Genomic DNA, 20,651 nt, shown 5'->3' on the forward strand with positions numbered 1-20,651 from the left:
AAATTATTCTATTCTTTTTAAAAGCATTTGAAAAAAAATATTTCCAAAATGTATTCTAATCAGTCGTTTTTTCCAGCGCTCTCTTGGGTCTGCTGAGTGCTGCCAAAATTGATGAAATTCTAAGGGAACACTCACGAAAAGTAGCATTTACAGAGAAAGTTTCCTGGCATCACTGGCTCACTCCAACAGGCGCTGCTGGTGGTGTTGGTGGCCACCTTTTGTTCTTTATTTGCCTTCGCTTCTCGCTCGGTTTTCTTCAGCCTTTGATTGGAATGGGTCGTCAAAAGTCAAACGTCAAAAGACTTGGCGAGTTTGTTTTTTTGATGGCGCTTGCTTATTATTTACATGTTTCGGGATTATTTTTCAAGTGAGTGACTGACTAATGTTCAAAAGAACATGTTGCCGGTAGTTGGAAGCAATTTCATATGTTAAGCGCTTTGAAATCGTCAGCGCAAGTGAAAAGATATTGATGGCGACTTTCGTTAATCTCTCATCTTGCATGTGGATGCGTGTGCCACCAAAATGATTTGATCTTTCTGGCTAGTAAGTGGCATAAATTTGCGTGCTTACTCGAGGAGGTGCTGTTGCTGGTTAGTTTATAGTCTAAATAGTATTTCTGGAGCGATCGAGCATCAAACTCTTCATATGACGAAGATAGGTGCTTGATTAGAAAGGGTATGTTTCCCCTATGTCTGAAACGAAGTTAAAATGTCATTTCAAACTACTTAAGGTGATGCTGTCAATCATTTTCGGTTCAGTTTTAAGAATTTCTCACCATAATAAATCAGCATTTGCCCTTGAAATAATTGGATAATTGAAAGTTAAGTTGAAATAAAAACAAATAAGCAAAGTTTATAAAGTTAAAACCCATCCAATAAAGCATACTTGTTCCAACAAATTGAATAAAATCTCTCTGCTCATTGCTTACCAATTTGTCAATAAACTCTCAAAAGCTAAAAAGAGCATCAAAGAGTTTATTTTCAGTTACTGAGATTTAAGTCCGTTTCTCTCAAATTTCTTCTCCGTTCTCTCGCTCTCACTCATGAAAATTCTCATAATAACATATTCCACTCTCGAGCAGTTTTTTGTCAATTCACGTTTACGTTTTGTTGTTTGGAATGAAATTCCCACCGCGAAGGCCAAGTGTATGTTTTGGTTGTCGGGAATTTTTCGAGAGAATGGCAGCAGTAAAAAAATATTTCTGCAATGTAACCAAACACAGATGTCCATTAGGGTGACAGGGGAATTTTTAAGTTTATGCACTTTTGAGTTTCTTCCTTTGTCAAATTTGAGCGACGTGAAGCTTTTGAAACTCGATTCTAGATATTTTTGAAACTTTTGCTTGTCACTCTAATATTGCCACAAATATTTGCCTTAATGGAGGAAAAAATAAAAATTAAGCTAAGTGCGCGCAAAAATGCCATCGACCGCAAACTTATTTTTGGAAGCAACCAATTGTTTACATTTTCCGCCCAAAACTTTTCTCAAAAAGCAACAAAACATCTTCAAAAAGATGCCACAAATTTTGACATCGTAATCAGCAGTGCTGCCGCCACGTGACTTGAAAATTAAGACGAAAAAAAAACTTTTTCCCTTCGACATTCCCACCACGTGACGGCAATGATTTTTCGACTCGATGAATTCGGCTTTCGCCGAAAATAATTAATCGCTCGGAGCCTAGAGGCAGACTGTCACGCACCCGCGGAAAAAGTTTTCGCGCCAACGCCGGAAGCAAATTTCACGATCGGTTTGCTTTTGCGATTGCGAGTGCTGGGGGAGGAGGCGTTTTGAAGATTTTGGGCGTGAAAGTTTTTCTCCTGACAAGGATGATTGAGCGGAAAAAAGCGACGAGTTAGCGATTGAAACAGTTGTCTCATGCTGAGTGAACGGGGGGAAAGACAGCTTGAAGAAAGTGTCGTACCAATGAAGATGATTTGCAACATTTGCTTTCGAATGTCAAGCTTAAATTATTGTAAATTCCAGTAGATTTAACTCCTAAATTATAAACGATTTTCAGAGAACAACTAACAAGTTATGACCGATACTAAAAGTCAGTTATGAGCTCTATTTGATTTCCTATGAGGGTAATTCTCCGCCAACTCACACAGCAGTTGCCCCGACCCCTCTTCGATTTGCGTGAAACTTTGTCCTAAGGGGTAACTTTTGTCCCTGATCACGAATCCGAGATCCGTTTTTTGATATCTCGTGACGGAGGGGCGGTACGACCCCTTCCATTTTTGAACATGCGAAAAAAGAGGTGTTTTTCAATAATTTGCAGCCAGAAACGGTGATGAGATAGAAATTTGGTGTCAAAGGAACTTTTTATGTAAAATTAGGCGCCCGATTTGATGGCGTACTCAGAATTCTTAAAAAACGTATTTTTCATAGAAAAAAACACTATTTTTTTTTAAAATCCTCACATTTTCCGTTATTTGACTGTAAAATTTTTTGGAACATGTCATTTTATGGGAAATTTAATGAACTTTTCGAATCTACATTGACTCAGAAGGGTCATTTTTTCATTTAGAACAAATTTTTTTATTTTAAAATTTCGTGTTTTTTCTTACTTTGCAGGGTTATTTTTTAGAGTATAACAATGTTCTACAAAGTTGTAGAGTAGACAATTACAAAAGTTTCAATATTTAGACATAAGGGCTTTGCTTATAAATATCACGAGTTATTGCGATTTTACGAAAAAAAAAGTTTTGAAAATGGTGGACGTCGTTGATCATGGCCGTTCATGGTCACTAGGGCGTCCCAAAAAAATGAAAAGTTGTCAAATCTTTGGTGCCCACCCCTAGAATGATAGATTAGGATGTCAGGAACAATGTTTTCATAAAACAAAAAATTCCCAAAAATGGTTTACAACTCGCGCGCGGAGCTTGAATGAAAAAAGTTCATTTTTCGAGTATTTTTCAAAAATGCGCGTAACAATCATACTAAAGTCATTCAAATTTGGTCGTCTTGGGCTTCAAGTTATAGTTTAATGTCCCCTGAACAAATTCCTGTATAGACATGGTCCATAAAAGCTTGTGTTTGAGCCTGGCAGGGCTTTTTAGGAGAAAAATTTGTAGTTTTCAGCTAAAAAAATTCAAAAATCACTCCCCAAAACGTGCCAAACTAATTTTCAGGCAAAACTAATGCATTCAGCTTATAGGAAATTTTACGACGATCATTTTGCTTTTTTGAACATTAAATTTATGTCCACGCAAAGCCAATATATTTGCATTTTAGTGAAGAAAAAGTAACGAATTTTCAAAATGGACTACTATGATTACAAACGAGAAGGCTTATATTCTGGATATTTTTATATTGCTCGCTCAAAAACGATATTTGTCAAAAACATTTCATGAAAAAACTTGATATTTTCTCACAATGTGACGTAAACGACAAATAAGCATAAATCAAAATTGATTTTATTAAAGTTCGTACCTCCAAGCTGTGAACGTGATTTTTTGCATGTACATTCGAATGTACAAATTTATAAAATTTATTAATAAAAAACTTATTTTTTTTCAAAAATAGTTACCCATCATATCGAGAAGATTACAGAGTAATACTAATAAATATGTCGTTTACGTCACATTGTGAGAAAATATCAAGTTTTTTCATGAAATGTTTTTGACAAATATCGTTTTTGAGCGAGCAAAATCAAAATATCCAAAACATATGCCTTCTCGTTTGTGATCATAGTAGCCCATGTTATATGCTAAAAACGTTTATATACCAAGCATTTTGAAAATTCGTCTTTTTTTGTTCACTAAAATGCAAACATCTCGGCTTTGCGTGGACATAAATTGAATGTTAAAAAAAGCAAAATGATCTCCGCAAAATTTCCTGTAAGCTGAATGCATAAGCTTTGCCTGCAAAAAATTTGGGCACGTTTTGGTGAGTGATTTTTGAAATCTTTTAGCTAAAAAATACAAATTTTGCTCCCTAAAACGCCCTGCCATGCCCAAACACAAGCTTTTATGGACCATGTCTATACAGGAATTTGTTCAGGGGACATTAAACTATAACTTGAAGCCCAAGGCGACAGAATTTGAATGACTTTAGTATGATTGTTACGCGCATTTCTGAAAAATACTCGAAAAATGCACTTTTTTTATTCAAACTCCGCGCGCGAATTGTTAACTATTTTTGAGAATTTTTTGTTGTATGAAAACATTGTTCCTGACATCGGACGACGAAACAAAGAGAAACGCAAAAAGTAACCTTTTCAAAACATTTTTTCATGAAATCGCGATAACTCGTGATGTTGATTAGCAAACCCCTTATTTTTGTATATCAAAATTTATGTAATTGGCTGCTCTACAATTTTGTAGAACATTGTTACACTCTAAAAAATAACCCTGCAAAGTTAGAAAAAACACGAAATTTTAAAATGAAATATTTTGTTCTAAATGAAAAAATTACCCTTCTGGGTCAATGTAGATTCGAAAAGTACATTAAATTTCCCATAAAATGACATGTTCCAAAAATTTTTACAGTCGAGTTAAGAAAAATGAGAAAATAAAAAAATAGTGTTTTTTTCGATGAAAAATACGTTTTTTCGGAATTCTGCGTACGCCATCAAATCGGGCGTCTAATTTTACATAAAAGTCCCTTTGACACCAAATTTATATCTCATCACCGTTTCAGGCTGCAAATTATTGAAAAACACCTCTGAGCAGTTCTCTTAGATTTCAGTCATTCCATTTATTTTGTATTTTTTAATCCGACTGAAACTTTTTTGGTGCCTTCGGTATGCCCAAAGTAGCCATTTTGCATCATTAAATTCTCCATATAATTTTCTATACAAATTTGGCAGCTGTCCATAATAAAATGATTTATGAAAATTTAAAAATATGTATCTTTTGAAGGAATTTTTTGATCGTTTTGATCAGATATGGAATGCAATGAAAAAAAAAATGATACACGGTAAAAAAAATGGTGATTTTTTATTTAACTTTTTATCATTAAAACTTGATTTGCAAAAAAACACTATTTTTATTTTTTTTTATTTTTTGATATGTTTCAGAGGACATCAAATGCCAACTTTCAGAAATTTCCAGGTTGTGCAAAAAATCTTTGACCGAGTTATGAATTTTTTAATCAATACTGATTTTTTCAAAAAATCGAAATATTGCTCGTAAAAAATTTTCAACTGCATTTTTCGATGTAAAATCAAATTTGCAATCAAAAAGTACAGTAGTGAAATTCAAAAGGGCGTAATATTGAATTTTCGGCCATTTTAAAATGTTAGTCTTGATTTAAAATATTTGAAAGTATTTTTTTTCGAAAAGATTGGAATATTTCACCAATGTTTCATATTTTAACATTGTAAATTGGACTATTAGTTTCTGAGATAGCGACATTAGAAAATGGTGGGTTGTTTGGTGAGACTTAGAAAACATCTATTTTCCTGTTTTCAAACACTTGCATGGCAATATCTCAGCAACTAAGGCTCGTATCAACAAAGTTCAAAATTGCAAAATATAGATAATTTTCTCAGCTTTCCAAAAATATTTTTTTCAAAAGTGAGCAAACATGTGCACTAATTTTCAAAAATGAAAAACAACGATTATTTTCAAAAAAAAGTCACCTGAAAATGGATTTAACTTGAAAACGGTGCACTTCATCAAAATTTTACTGAAGTACTTTTTGTTTGCAAATTTGATTTAACATCGAAAAATGAAGTTGAAAATTTTTTACGACCAATATTTCGTTTTTTAGAAAAAATCAGTATTAAAAAATTCATAATTCGGTCAAAGATTTTTTGCACAACTTGGAAATTTCTGAAAAGTTGGCATTTGATGTTCTCTAAAACATATCAAAAAATAAAAAAAATTAAAAATAGTGTTTTTTTGCAAATCGAGTTTTAAAGACAAAAAATTAAATAAAAAATCACAATTTTTTTACCGTGTATCATTTTTTTTCAGCGTAGTCCATATCCATACCTACAACTTTGCCGAAGACACCAAATCGATCAAAAAATTCCTCCAAATGATACAGATTTTTGAATTATCATACATCATTTTTGTATGGACAGCTGCCAAATTTGTATGGAAAATTATTTGGAGAATCTAATGATGCAAAATGGCTTTTTTGGGCATACCGAAAGCACCAAAAAAGTTTCAGTCGGATTAAAAATACAATAATTAAAATTCCAAAAAAAGACCGATTTCGTGGAGAATTGCTCCTCTTTTTCGCATGTTCAAAAATGGAAGGGGTCGTATCGCTCCTCCGTCACGAGATATCAAAAAACAAACCTCGGATTGGTGATCAGGGACAAAAGTTTGGATTCTCTTCGTACTCAAAAAACCCTTCAAAATGCTTATTAGAAATCAAAAATTGGTCAAAAGGAACCAGAGTTACGACTGACGCAAGTTTGACTTGTCCCGTCACGCCAATTTATTGGTCAAGGCACGAATTCAAAAAAGGTGCTCATTTGTCGTGTCTAGAAGCATGATCGATCTAGACTAAATCGACCCTCCTGAATCCAAATTTGCCTGTTGACTTTCCTGAGTCTCGAAGGGAAGCGAGATATTCAAGATGGCGTCTAATATGGCGGCTGAATGGAAAACCACCAGAAAAGATTTTTTAAGTTTAATCAACTAGTCAAATTTAACTAATTTGGGGTCGCTGAACTCGAATATGAGCCATATAATATTCCAAAGTACTTAGGGAATGTGCAATCCAAGATGGCAACCTAGAATATTGGAATTTTTTACAGAAATGTAACAGGTAGTCAACAGGTAAAAATTACTTAATTTGGGGATGCTGAACTCGAATATAATCCTTAGAATATTCTAAAGTCCTTAGAACAGTCTGTGTGGCATACTGGCCAATTGGATTACACATTCCCTGAGTACTTTGGAGTATTATATGGCTCATATTGGAGCTTAGCGACCCCAAATTAGTTAAATTTAACCAGTTGATTGCCTGTTACAACTAAAAAAACAAATTTTCTAGCTTCTATTGGCCGCCATGTTGGATCGCACATTACCTTAATACTTTGTGGTATTATATGGCTCATATTCAAGTTTAGCGATCCCAGATTAGTTAAATTACTTTTACTATGGCACATATTCAAGTCCAGCGACCCCAAATTAGTTGAATTTGAACCGTTGATAGCCTCTGTTACACATCTGAAATAAAAATCAAATTATCTAGCTTCGCCATATTGGCCGCCATCTTGGATTGCACATTTCCTGAGTATTTTGGAATATTCTAGGGCTCATATTCGAGTTCAGCCAACCCTTTTCTTGAATTTGACGTGTTCATTGCCGGTTACATTTCTTTATAAAATATCAAATATTATCGCACCGCCATATTGGCCGCCATCTTGAATTGCACATTCCCTGAATACTTTGAAGTATTCTAGGAGTCATATTCGAGCTCAGCGACCCTAAATTAGTCAAAGTTGACTGGTCAGTAGAGATTTTCACAATTGCTTCAAAATATCTGCGTTGTGTGTGTGTGTGTGCAACCAACCAAACGGGACCACGCGGTCGCTTCTTACAAATTGAGTTGTTTCCATGTATTTCATGTATTTTTTAGATCTACATTCTATACATGCAAATAACTCGCATAGGCATTAGGAAGGTGTTAGCTCTGCCGAGCTTCGGTGACCCATTTCTACGCTGGCTAGCCGAGCGCGAGGTCCCTCAGCTTTTATCGACAAGCCCCGCCCTGAAGAACGTTTGCACCAATCGGGTTCAAACGTTATTTAGAACTTCCGAACCCTTGTCAAATGGACAAGGACCCAGCGCGTATATAGTTTGATAGTAACAGTATTCCTAATTCCAGACGTCGCTCACCAAGCCATGATGGCCTAGTGGTTAGCATTTTTGCTTACCAATCCAAAGGACGGGGGATCGAACCCCGACTCGGGCGACTTTGATTTTTCGTTCATGTTCAGAGTTTCAAGATTAATATTTCCTATACTTTCCCGTTGGGAGCAGATGGGAATCGAACCCAGGACCATTCGCTTAGAAAGCGAACACCGTAACCAGTCAGCCACGGCCGCTCCTTCAAAATATCTGCGTTGTCCCGTCACGAAAAGAAGTACCTGTCAAATCAACAAAATGTGACGAAATTGGGTGATCCAGGAAGCAAAATCTTCGTTTTTCATTTTAAAAACAACTGTAGAAAAATGTTTTTTCAAAAACTTACTAGAAGAGCAGAGTTCTTCACTTTTGTGTATAAAAATCAAAATGATCCAATTGTACGATGTTGTCCCGTCACGCTACATTTGTATCTCACTTGACTCAAACTTTGTGTTTTTAAATGTTTGCTGGAGTGAATCTTATTGGAAATTGAATGTACTTTCCAAATTGGTAGTAATATTGGTACACTTACATTCATTTTAAAACAATTTTTACATTTTTATATTTGTTTTTTTTTTATATTAATGAACCACTATCTAAGTGCTTAGACCAGGTCAGGACCGAAGATCATAAGTAGTTCCTTTTTTTGAAGATTCAATGCCTTTGTTTTTTTCCTCAAAAACATTAAAAAGCGAATAAACGATCTCCGTGACTAAATTGTTTTTCATTACGCCTGAATGCTTGCAAAAAATCCAAACAATAAAAGCTTTTAAAAAGGAGTTGACTTACTGTCAGTAAGCTAGCCAGTCAGTTAGTTAGTTAGTCAATTTGAGTCAGTTAGTCAGTCAATTTGAGTATTGAAGTCAGTCAGCCAGTCTGCCCAGTAAGAGTTTCTTGAAAGCTTTCTAAAATCACCGCCGCAGCTTCCTTCAGTTGTCGATCATTACCGTCAAGTGACAACCTGCCCCCACTCTTTAACGATACCATTTGTCAAGCCACACTCCTGCAGCTGTCAAAACCACCCACGCCGAGCTCCTTCAGCTTTGACTGCAACGGCGCAGTAATTATAATGCAAATCTGGATGCCACCCCAAAATCCGGAAACCGGTGGCGACGGCAACCATAAGTTAGAATTATAATGGTGTCACACAGAGCGAACGGCGAGAACAGAACCCCTAGAGAAGTAGCAGTCGGTTCCCGCTTCCGGCCAGACAGTCGACAGCCGGAAGTGGCACAGTAATTAGTTCACCACACCGGTCTGCTGGTCCCCTTTGTGGCAAGGTGATGCAGTTAAAGGTGGGAACAGCCGAGTTTCGTGCGAGAAAGTTGCGTGCAAGTTTGAGCTGTCATCAAGAAAGGTTCTCGCAAACATTTTTTTTGCAAGATCGTTCGACCCTACACGTGTCACCTTCACTATTAGTTATCTTGACCTCAGTCAACGTGCAAGTTAGAGAGGTCTAATTTATTCATGGAACTGGTTCCAGGAGTTCCGGAGCCGAAAAAGTATTTCTCTCTCTGTCTCTCTCGGAAGGTGACATTCGCAAACGGAACGCACCAGCAGAGGGACTAAATTAAAGAGCTGCCATTAAATTTCATTATATTTAGACATCATTCTTCATTGCGATCGCCCTGGAAACAAAAACAAGGGTTTGGGGACTCGTGTCAGCGCAACTTTCCGTTGACACACGGCGGGAAAAATGTTGTACACACGTCCGCGCCGTGTTTTCCGCCATGAAGGGTGGGGAGTTGGGCCGGGGGGTCGTAAATCAAATTGTTAGCCTCTTCCGGGCACGGAATTTGATTCATTTTGTGAGGGTTGAGCAGCGCCTTAATCTGGGAACCATTTTTCATGTCACCGGGAGGCTGGAATGTGACAAACAAGGGAGTTCATTAGGGAATGGTTATAAATTTGGATTAAAAGTTTACTGCCGTCGAGCCTGCGACGTTTCGGATGAGTTTATACCAGTTTTTATACAACGCGAGCTGTCATCCTAAATCTTTGACAGTGCGCCTCAAGGCCAAGTTCGTTTGCGTAATTCTCTTTTGCGTCGTCTTTCGCACCAAATTGCTTCCAATCAAGAGCTATCTTTGACTCTGATGGTAAAGTTACGGGTCTTACTTCTACATGGGCATGACTTAGCTTCAATTTCCACTTCAAAAGTTTATTTTTATGACAACCTTCATTGAAAACAAACATTATCTACCATAAAATTAACCCAAATCACGACCCGTCCAACTATCCCTTCCCCCAACATTTCCCAGATTTTCAACGCTATCCAATTACTGGATCAAGCTGAAAGATTATCTGTTTGCTTTCGTTTTAACTTTGTTCCCACCCGACTTGTCTCTGCCCAAATTCGACCCCGATTCCCGCCTCTTTAGTGCCCTCGATGAAAAATCCACCAGAGCACAGGCCGACGGCGTGACTTCCCAGCCTGATTGCCTTCTTTCACTGACTCTATAGTACGGCGCACGAAGGCATGTCCTTTGAACAACAACAACATCGCCCTAGACACACTGTCAGGACGTCCAGTCTCCGACAGCACTTGAAGGCCTCCTTGCTTCAGGTTTTTTCTTTCGTCTTTTTTTCGCTACGAATCAGCAAGAAACAACGCCAAGTGAAATAAATCTGATTGAAAATCACCGAGTCCTGATTAATGTCTGGCTTGGCCTCATTATACGCAATTTCATTACCGGGAAAGCGGACGTTCTTCTACGACGATTTTGAGTAGATGACAGCTAGATCAGTCACGGACAGAGTGAAATTTAATTTAATGGCGATTTTGTTGCAATCATGGTTTAAGTGTTTTTAGACGATATTACACGGGCGATTAGGATCAATTTGGGTTCGATTAAATAAGCTTTTTTCAGCGTGTTTTACTTGAAAAGTAGACTGAAACAATAACATCAGAGCAATTCTCTAAAAAATCGGCTGAATCGACATTTTTTTTATTTGGCTCAATTTTCGTTGGGACCTTCCCTATGACCAAAGAAGCTATTTGCGTCATTAGTTCACTCATACAAATCTCCATACAATTTTGGCAGCTGTCCATACAAAAATGGTACGTAAATATTCGAAAACCTGTAACTATTGAATAAATTTTCTGATCAATCAAACCCAGCAACTTTTGAGCCATAGAGAAGTATGGTCGAAAATTCGACCGCCAAGTTATGAATTTTAGAAAAAAAATAGATTTTTGAAAACAATCTAAATTTTATACTAAAAATTCTTTTTACCAAATTTTATGTAAAATTGAATATTCAATCGATAAGTACTTCACAGATTTTTTTGATTTAAAGTTTTCTTAGTCCAATTTTCAATGTTAAAATATGAAACATTCGTGAAATTTTCCGATCTTTTCGAAAAACTACATATTCAACATTTTTAAATCAAGACTAACATTTCAAAAGGACCAAACATTCAATATTACGCCCTTTTGTTGAAGGAATTTGAACAAAAAATCATGGCAATGATGGAAATCTTCACGTTAAATGGTTCTGAATATAACATAGACATTGTTGCCAGCGATTGTTTGCACTTTTAGTACAATAAAAAACGTACCTGGCAACTATGGCAAGCGATTCGAAAAAGAAGATCAACAAAAACAAAACGCGCAGTATGGGATTTGACAGCGAGCATTTGCCGAAAGTGTGGCGCGTTGTTTCGAAGCTGGTATGCCGCGTGTCTTTCTCGGGAATACGCGCAATAAATCGCTGAGATTTCATTTGATCAGGGCTGCCAGGTTGCCAGATAAATCTGACATCGTATGATTTCTGAGCAACAACTTTTATAAAATTAAATTTTGCGATCTTTTCTGACCAAGCTGCATCCATCTAGATAATTACTTTTTTGAAATTTATAAATAACATGAAAATTTTTAACACATTTTTGAGTATTACCCTAGGTACAGTGGTTCATCAGATGTTTCCCGATATTTTTGCCAGATTTTTTGTTTGTTTTAGAACTGGTACCCCTGCCTATAATGAACAAGATTCCGATCATCCCAATAACAGTTGGAGGTATTCGTCCATAACCAAAAACGTTATTCCAAAGTTGTTTTGGCTTTCAACCAATATCAGACCAATAACAAATTATGTTATGAAAACATTAACTGTTATTGAACTCTTATGCAAAAATGGATTTTGCAAGAATTTTCCATAACACTTTCTGTTATTTTAACAGTATTTGTTATTGAAATGGCATGAATTTAGTTATTACCGTCTGTTCGGGAATGCAAACAGGTTGAAAATTTGGCGAAAATCAACGAAAAATAAAGTCAATTAAATTTATAAACATATATTTTTAATATAAGTAACTTAAATAAATAATAAATAATGGTTAAAATAATTATTTACGCAATTAATTTGGGATAACAAATTAATATTATGTGTGATACCCTTTTTTTCTATAAAGCAATTCAGTTAATAAATTTAAAAATACACAGCAAATTACGGCGAAAGCAGTTTTTGTGCTTCTTTATAAGCCAATATAAGAAGTCATTTAGAAATCGCCAATGTAAAAATTTAGAAATGCTGAATGCTGACATTTAAACAAATTATTTTACGGCAAATTCACTGTTGTCGTTGTTATCCAAAATATAACATTTTATTGAAACTCTTATCTCTCGGCTCCAGTCAAGGAAAATTCTGAATAATTTCACTTTTATTTTTTATAAAGTCGAAATTGAGGGAAGGCAAAATCTTACAAAATATTTGCAAAGTACCCGTCGATAATAAGCGGACTTGTTAAGTTAAGTTAGAATTTGTTTATATTTTATTAATTTAAATAAACGCAGCTGCAAATATTTTTAGATGTTTTTGCCAAAGAACTACACAAATTTGATGGTAATTAAAGTAGTTTTTTTACGATTTCACGGACACCGTAAAATTGGTGAAATTCATAAATTTTCGTGAAATTTTAATAGTTTCCTTAAACAATGCTTTAAAAATAACAAGATTTAACACATATTTTATCCACAAAGTCTTTTTATGTAATACATTATATTTTTCAATTTGAAAGTGTGAAATCAACTATGTAAAGAAAAAGGAAAAAATAAATAACAAAAAAATGGTTAAAATATCAACCAAGAAATTTATGTGAGAATACTTCAATGGAGTAAATAAGACTCAGTCAAAATTAAAATAATCGGATTCATACCCAAGTAACCGCGAGGCACTAAATAGCGGCATTAAATCAGCATTATATTGGCATTTAATACCAGCAAATAATGCTTCAAAACATTAAATCAGCACTTTTCCCTTGAGAAATATTTCAAGTGGCGCACAGTGATGCCGATTTAATGCCTCACCGAAAGCTCGAACAAAAAAAACTGCTTTATCGACGTCAAGGCTGGGGGAAAAAAGGACAGCTAGCTGCTCCACACACTTGGTGGTGGGCCTCCTTTGTTTTTTTTCTCCTGTTGCGTGTCATAGAGACGTGGCGTTACATCGTGCTGCCACCTGGTTTTTTTAAGCGCAAGAGTGTAAAAGTGCTGAGTCATCGTCTAAAAATAGACGGCGTCCTATCTCGCCCAGCAAAATGAAGTCGATAAAGTAGTCGGTTTCGATGAGAAAAAGTGGAAAATGTGGTCTAAAAATAGCGACGCCATCCCCCTATGTGTGAGTGTGACACTTTAATGTTATTCTTGCATTTTCTCGTCGATCTCCAGGATGCGCGCCAGCCAACTGATGTATTCTGAAATGAGTGTTTGTTTTGAAAGTTTTAATAGATGTGGTTGATGCATCGAACATTAAGGAAGACTTTCTTTCTGTTGTTTCGAGTTTCTGGTTCATGAGAAAACCCCGTTGTCATTGCGTTGGACGAAAATTATTAACGAATCACTCAGCAAATTGCGGCCATCCAGTCAAGTACAGTCCAATCAATTACGGAAGGCTTGGGATTAATAGGGACAAGTAATGGCTAACGGCTAACCTAAACTGTTTTTCCGAGGAGTGCTTGGTCCACGGTTGGCAAAATTTCACAAAGTGTCTGATACTTCCGGAAAGCAGCTTTCTGCTTGTAAGAAAAGTCATTCAATTTACCAGAGAACTTTTGATAATGTCCTTTGTCCTTTGGACATATGTTTTGAAAAATTTGGCTCAATTACAGGCTGCAGTTTTCCACAAAAAAAAACACTTCAATCGGCGGGAATTGAACCCAGTTCACGCAAAAATAAAACTTATGAACACTGGGAGAACTGCGCCTTAGCCCGCTCGCTTATTAGAACGGTATGACGGAAGGAGGATCAAAGTCAATAAGAGCGTGTCTGGCTGAAATGTTTCCCGTATCGATGGGTTACTTTGTTGATAAACATCAAATGCTTTGAAGCACATTTTCAAGGTCGTAAATGGTTATTTAATGCCAGTTGTAATGCTGCAAAGTTTTGGTACTATGAGGCATTCGCAAAGCTTATTTACTACTTCAAAACATTCTAGTGCTGATTTAGTACTGAATAAATACTTCAATTTAGTGCTTGTGGTTACTTGGGATAAGCTGTCCAAAAATGCAATGGGTTGATATAAATTATTTTTCTGCCAAATTCAAATTCAATTAATAAATTTTGGCTTTTTTTTTTTTGTCAATCTGTATGTTTAAAAATAATGTTCAACTTGTTTAATTGCATTGATTTATTTTTGATTAATGATAAAAAGTAAACATGAAAAAATATATTTATTGCAGACAGTCAACTCTCGATGAAGCGATATAAATTAAAACTTTTTTCTAACAAATCAGTTAACATTTATTTTTAAATACATATATTTTGGTTTTTAAATATCATTAAAGAAGGTCAAACGTATTTAAACATAGTTTTTATATGAGTGTCAGTTTTAAAAATTGTGACAAAAATTTATAGTTGAAGATTAATAATTTATTCTGTATAATAAGTACTAACTGTAACTTCAACTTAAAAGATATTTAACCATCTTTGACGTTTCGTGAGTTTTCCGTGAAATTTATTATTTATGGAATATGATCTCCGTAAAAATTGCAATTTTTAAGCCTGAAAAATCACTAAGGCTAATCATTTCATATAATTTTGTTTCAAAAACATTGAAAAGTGAACCAGTGGTTGCTGAGATACAGCATCTTAAAAAAAAGCAAAACGGAAATACAAGGATTTCCAAGCTTTTGTTTATGAGGCGATAACTCAGCAAATAGGTATGTGTCCATTTTGTAATGTCAAAAAAATAAAATAAAATTATTCAAACAAACCTTAAAACTTAGAGTTTCCAAAAATGTTTATTTTGAGCATTTAATTTTTTTGTTTGAAAAGTCAATTTTCAAGCACTATGTATTTTGCATGCAATCTTTTTTCAAATCGATCTGAACTTTCGTTCTTAGGAAACAAATATTTGAATATTTCAATAGTCTAGAGTTGTATGAACGAACTAATCATGCAAAATGACTTCTGTTGTTTTAGAAAATGCTCACACTATGTTTAATCAAAATTTAAAAAAATAATTGTTGTTCTTTGTATCCGAGAATTGTTAAGAAGTTTACTTTTTCGTAGATCTTAAGTTCAACAATTTAATCTATTCGTCGTCTTTTTTATCGTTTACAAACGTTTAGTGATCAATTTTTTACATCCGGTGGCTTTTTCCAAAGCGATAATAATAAAGAGTTATTTATGAAGAAAATCTTAAATCCTCTCACCGCTTATCCTGATCGCGAGAATTTTATTCTCTTCTCTTTTTCAAAAATCTCTCCTTCTTTTTTCTCACATTTCTCACAAATTCACGCTCCCACGATCCCGCGCACGAAATCCCTCACTCAAGACCACGGTGGTCGTGCTGAGCACGCCGCGCACGGGGCACTCTCAGTTCGATGTCGGGTTTCGTGAACTGTGCCGTTTCCGTGGCGTGCGTGCGTGCGTGTCGTGACGTGACGTGTCGCGGGGCCCTTCAGGCTCAACTGGAATTTAATTAGCTCTCGATAGCCGGTACTGGTCGTCGCGTGCCAATCCACTCCAGCTGCATTCCAAAATTTTGGCCTAGATTAACCCTCCCACGTCGGCGATGCGATCCGGATTCCATCCCGGACACCGGCCATCGACTGCAACGATTGAATAATTGGAATATTTTCGTTGAGTTTTTTTTTTTTTGCCTGAAAGTGTGCGGTTTTAGAGGCGAAACCAGGTCAGTAAACTGGGTTGCAACGTTAAAGTTGAGGTTAGGTAAATTTAAACTTGGACAACAGTTCACAAATATTTCATTTTTAGTTCTATCACTCTGATTAACAACAGGAAACATTCAAAAATAAATCAAGTTCAAAAACTTATTCTTCGAATTTGAGGTTCAAATTTGTCCGAGGCCGATTTTTTTTTTGGCAATTTTGCAACCTAGTGTACAAAAGGAGTTCACGATTTAAATCAGCCAGTGTGGGTGAAATTCTAAGGTAACCTTTCAAAAGGGCGTAACCCCTGAAGCAAACAAACATTTCATCACGTTCACAAAAAAATATTGTTTTTACCGAGTGACCGCGGTTTGATCTGTTTGTTTACATCCAAGGTTACGCCCTCTTGAAAATTGCTCCTACGCACGAGAAGAATCGAATCAAAACATTCAGCCAAACCCGCGAAGGTGGTTCCGAGAAGCGCATCCAAGTAGACTAGTCTGGCGATTGCTTTGATCAGTGATTGAAAGTGATTTTCACTCTGAAAGCATCGAAATTGACCGCGATGACAGACAACTTTTGTGGAGTTCGGAAATTGATTGATGTTTACTTTGTTGTTGTTGTTTACACTGCAATCTGCGTCAAAATGCACACTGTGACGTCACGCGATGCTTTCACTTGCATGTCAAAACAGTAGTGCAACAATCCGGCGGCGTTCCTAACCTCAAAAAATACGTCGACCTCCCTGAACCGGACGCGTTGGCCCCGATCCAAGCAGGCCGAAACGTCGTCGTCGTTTGTAGCGAAAATAAAGTAGGCGGCGAGAGAAAAATCTAACCCCCAAAAATAACCATTGGCGATTTTTCCTGCCACTGCAGCAGTGGGTCTTTCCGCCCGACGGACAGATTTGTATTGTGTGTGTGTGTGTTTGTGTATATTTTTGCGCTAAAATTAGATGATAACAAAAACGCGCGCGTGAAAGAACACGCACACACACATGCGCGCTTTTGATGGTGGGCGAAATGAATGAATGGAAGTTTCTCACCTTGGTTGGGGGGACGGCACGAATATATGTTTCTAACAAATAGATTCGGCAAAACAAGTTTTTTTTTCCTGGTTCGGAAAATTATGGCGCACTCAACATTATTTCTCCTCAATTACCGGATGATGAGTGACACCTGGCTTCCGACAATTGTGGCAGCGGCTTCTTCAAAGGTTGTTGGAAATTCGAAATATTGTCTTACTGTTTTGTGGTCAAGAACTGACGCTGACCGACCTTGTGGCCTTGCCAAAAAGTGACAGCCTTAGCGTGACCTTAACATTAGTGGAACTTACTGTCACTGATATTTTTTGTTTAATTTTATGAAGTTTGATACGTCGCATGATAGCGTTTCTCGCATATTCTGAAAGTGTCCCCAGGGTCCACCTGTGACCGGTTCCGGAGTGGTCATATTGGATAACTAAACATTGGTATGTCTCTTAACAGGAATTTCTAGCATTTCCTGGAAGTATCCGCCAGTGACCCATAGTAACCGGTTCGGGAACATTACATATCTCTAGTAATTCTTGATGTAGTAGAATCAACCGTCGTTGATTTCGTCGAAAGACTTGTGGTAACTTTCGTGGGTTAGAGAAGTTCACTGGTGAAAAATTGAAATTTTGCGATTCCATCTCTCATTTTAGTCTTTTTTAGGCGTCCCTTTTACAGAACCTGGAGCTTATTATTATTAATTCTTTCCTTTACGCTACTAGAAATCAGTAAACAAGCAATGAATGCACTTAGCATCACTAGTTTGTCCATAAAATTTTGACATCTGTCCACAAAAAATGGTTCGTAAATACAGCGATTCCACGTCAAACCAGCAAGTTCCAGGTCAAAAGTTCTCTGTTTTGGAGAAAAATTGGCATGGGAGTTCCTCAGCCAAAATAATTAGACCATTATTTTTCTGTTGACGATTAAGGTGGTCCTATCCGAAATAGGGTGGTTCAAAAAAAACGTTTACTCATTTTTTGCAAAAAAAAAACAATTTTTTCTAAAAATTATAGCTTTGGAACCGCTTAACCAATATTAACTCGCCACGATTCTGAAGAAATATTTATAGTTATGATAAGCTATGATTGAAAAATACTAATCCTGCTGTTTATTCAACCGTATCAGTATTTTTGCCTTCCTCACCTTACTGAGGAAATGCTATAAAATCACTCGAAAAATGAACCTATCGACTCAGAATCATGTTCTGAGCAAATGTCTGTGTGTGGGTGGGATGTTGATCAAAAAATTGTCACTCGATTATCTCGACATTGGCTGAACCGATTTTGTCCGTTTTGGCTTCATTCGATCCGTCTTGGGGTCCCATAAGTCGCTATTAAAAATTATGCAGTTTAGTTAAGTACTTCAAAAGTTATGCTAAAAAACGATTTTAACAAAAGTCCGGAAGATTGTAAACAGGGTGGTTTTTGTAAGAAAACCCGTCATGCTATACATTTTCAGAAAGGCATTTAGGGGGTTACATACATGTAGAAAATCACAAAATTTCATATTACAAAAAATTTATTTAATCCACTCAAAAGATGATTTTCAATCACTCCTGAATGTTTCATGAAGATATTTCATGATTTAACTGAGTTAGAGCCGATTTAGGCTCAGAATTTTGCCATGCGCAAAGCCAACTGTCTAACATTCTGAGCGTTTTTCTCTGAACACCAAGTTGATTTACGAGTGCCACGATATCTCGAGATGGGACGGACCAAATTGGCTGAAATTTTGAGTGAAGACTCTCAAGACATATCTCGTGTGCATGACGAAGCCTGATTTTGAAATTTTGAATTATCAAAAAATACAAAAATCAAAAACTGGCGATTTTTTATATGTAAAACAGAAAAATATTTTTATCTTTTTTAAAAATAAACTTTTTCAAAATCGACCTTCGTCATGCACACAGGACCGGTTTAACGAGTCTTCACCAAAATTTTGAGCCGATTTGGTCGAAGCAATGTTGAGATATCGTGGCACCCGTTTTTTGAAACTGCTAACTTCATATAGCTATATCTCGGCAACGGTACAACCAAATGGCTTCAAATTTGTTTTGTTAGTAGATGAAAATGTATATTTTAATGCCCTGAAAACAGATTTTGGAAAAAAGTTTAAGTGTGTGCTCAAACCAACATCTGACATTTAAGCCGATTTACATGTATGTAACCCCTTAAAAGACCTTTCTAACGCGTCCAAGACATTGAAGATCTGACAACCCTATCAAAAGTTATAAGCACTTATGTGTTATTTACGCACTTTTTGCATTTTGGATAGCACCCTTAAATGTGAGGAAGGCGCAAACCACCTAAGGGTGGATTAAGTAACGTTTTTTTAGGTTAGATTTTGCTTTCGGTCAATTTTGGGAAATCAAAACACTTGTATGTTCTCTTCATCCGAAGTTTCAACCCATTTTGGACCTTTTGCAAGGAATCTAGGAGTAGATTTTTTGGGTAGGGCACAAAAACATAAAAAAATGTACACTTATACTGGGCTTCAAGGATCCTGATTTTCGATTCAATGAACAGAAACCACTCACTCATCGCCTATCCATTCGTCGCCTATTCCAACCCGCTAGCATTCATGAACGAATGGTACTCGCAATCAGTCAGCGAGTGGCCCGAACTGTTCACTCAGCGAACAAATACATCGTGAAAATATTAGCCTACCCTGTTGCTCGACGACACTCACACACTAACATGCTCAGCGAAGAGCCATTCTCACAAAATGCCAGCGCGGCAGTCTTTTTGTCTTCACGCCCTCAGTTTGCCATCAATTTGATTTTTTCTTGGAGGAAGTTTCTATCAATGGTGTCTATAATGTTATGAAATCAAAATAAATGCACAATTTAATTGATAACATTGATTTTAGGCAACCCAAATCAATGAGTAAAACGCAGCGCATCAGAGAAAAAATATTTTCGGTTCATAGCGATCGGAGATGCCCGGCCTGCCTGAGCCGATCAGAGAGAGAAGGAGAGTAGAAGAGAGAGTGTTCGGGAGTGAATGGTGTGAAAGTGACAAACAGTAGGAAATCATCAGGGCAGTATCGTGTCGCCTGCTACTTGTGCTCGCGAATGGAGTGGTGGATTTTGAGCAATCTTGAAGAAATTTTGAGCTGGGCTTACCGAAATGGGATACCGGATAGCGGCCAGTTTCGCTGAAACGTGAGTGCACGGAGAGAAAAATATTTGTAGATTTAGAAATATTTATTTGTTTTCTGAAACTACAGATTACCCCGCTACCAGACAGTTCTGTGTTTGACGGAGCGTCCGGATTGCCCTATGCTTTCACCCCACGAGCGCCAGGAACCTGAAAATGTGTTAGTAGGATAGGGTGTTTGGTCAGGATTCATCATAGAAGATAATCATGTGATCCAAAATCAAAGTTGAAGTATTTTAAGTATTAATCTCAAGACAAACAATCGGATGCTACGGATGAGAATTTCCTGTCAGAATTCAGGAAAACGATTAAATTGTTGAATTGTGGTCAAATTAAAAAAAATAACATGCTTTTCCATCGACATGAGTTCTCCGTCTCATGCCAAATTGGAGTTGACAAAAAAGCAGCTTTTGAGCCATTGATACGGTCAAAACATCATGGAGATATATTTTTTAATTAATAAAAGGATAATCAATAAATTTTTAAATGCTCTAAAATCTGCAATAGAAATTATTATTTTTTATAAGGCGTACCGGT

The 20,651-nt window shown here is 36.5% G+C and overlaps 1 protein-coding gene across 2 annotated transcripts in view; it reads left to right on the forward strand.

The window, feature by feature from the left end:
• Window positions 1-20,651, forward strand: part of LOC119765129 — a 76,507-nt gene that overhangs the window by 20,379 nt on the left and 35,477 nt on the right. Inside the window, exon 1 of one of the 2 annotated variants that reach the window (XM_038248308.1) lies at window positions 15,613-15,946. The exons of the other annotated variant lie outside the window; for it this stretch is intronic. The gene's annotated coding sequence lies outside the window, so the exon portion shown is untranslated. Of the gene's footprint in view, window positions 1-15,612; window positions 15,947-20,651 lie in introns of those variants that run through there. 2 annotated transcript variants of the gene reach the window in all.

Source organism: Culex quinquefasciatus, chromosome 1, assembly GCF_015732765.1.
Source record: "Culex quinquefasciatus strain JHB chromosome 1, VPISU_Cqui_1.0_pri_paternal, whole genome shotgun sequence".
NCBI classification, from domain to species: domain Eukaryota; kingdom Metazoa; phylum Arthropoda; class Insecta; order Diptera; family Culicidae; genus Culex; species Culex quinquefasciatus.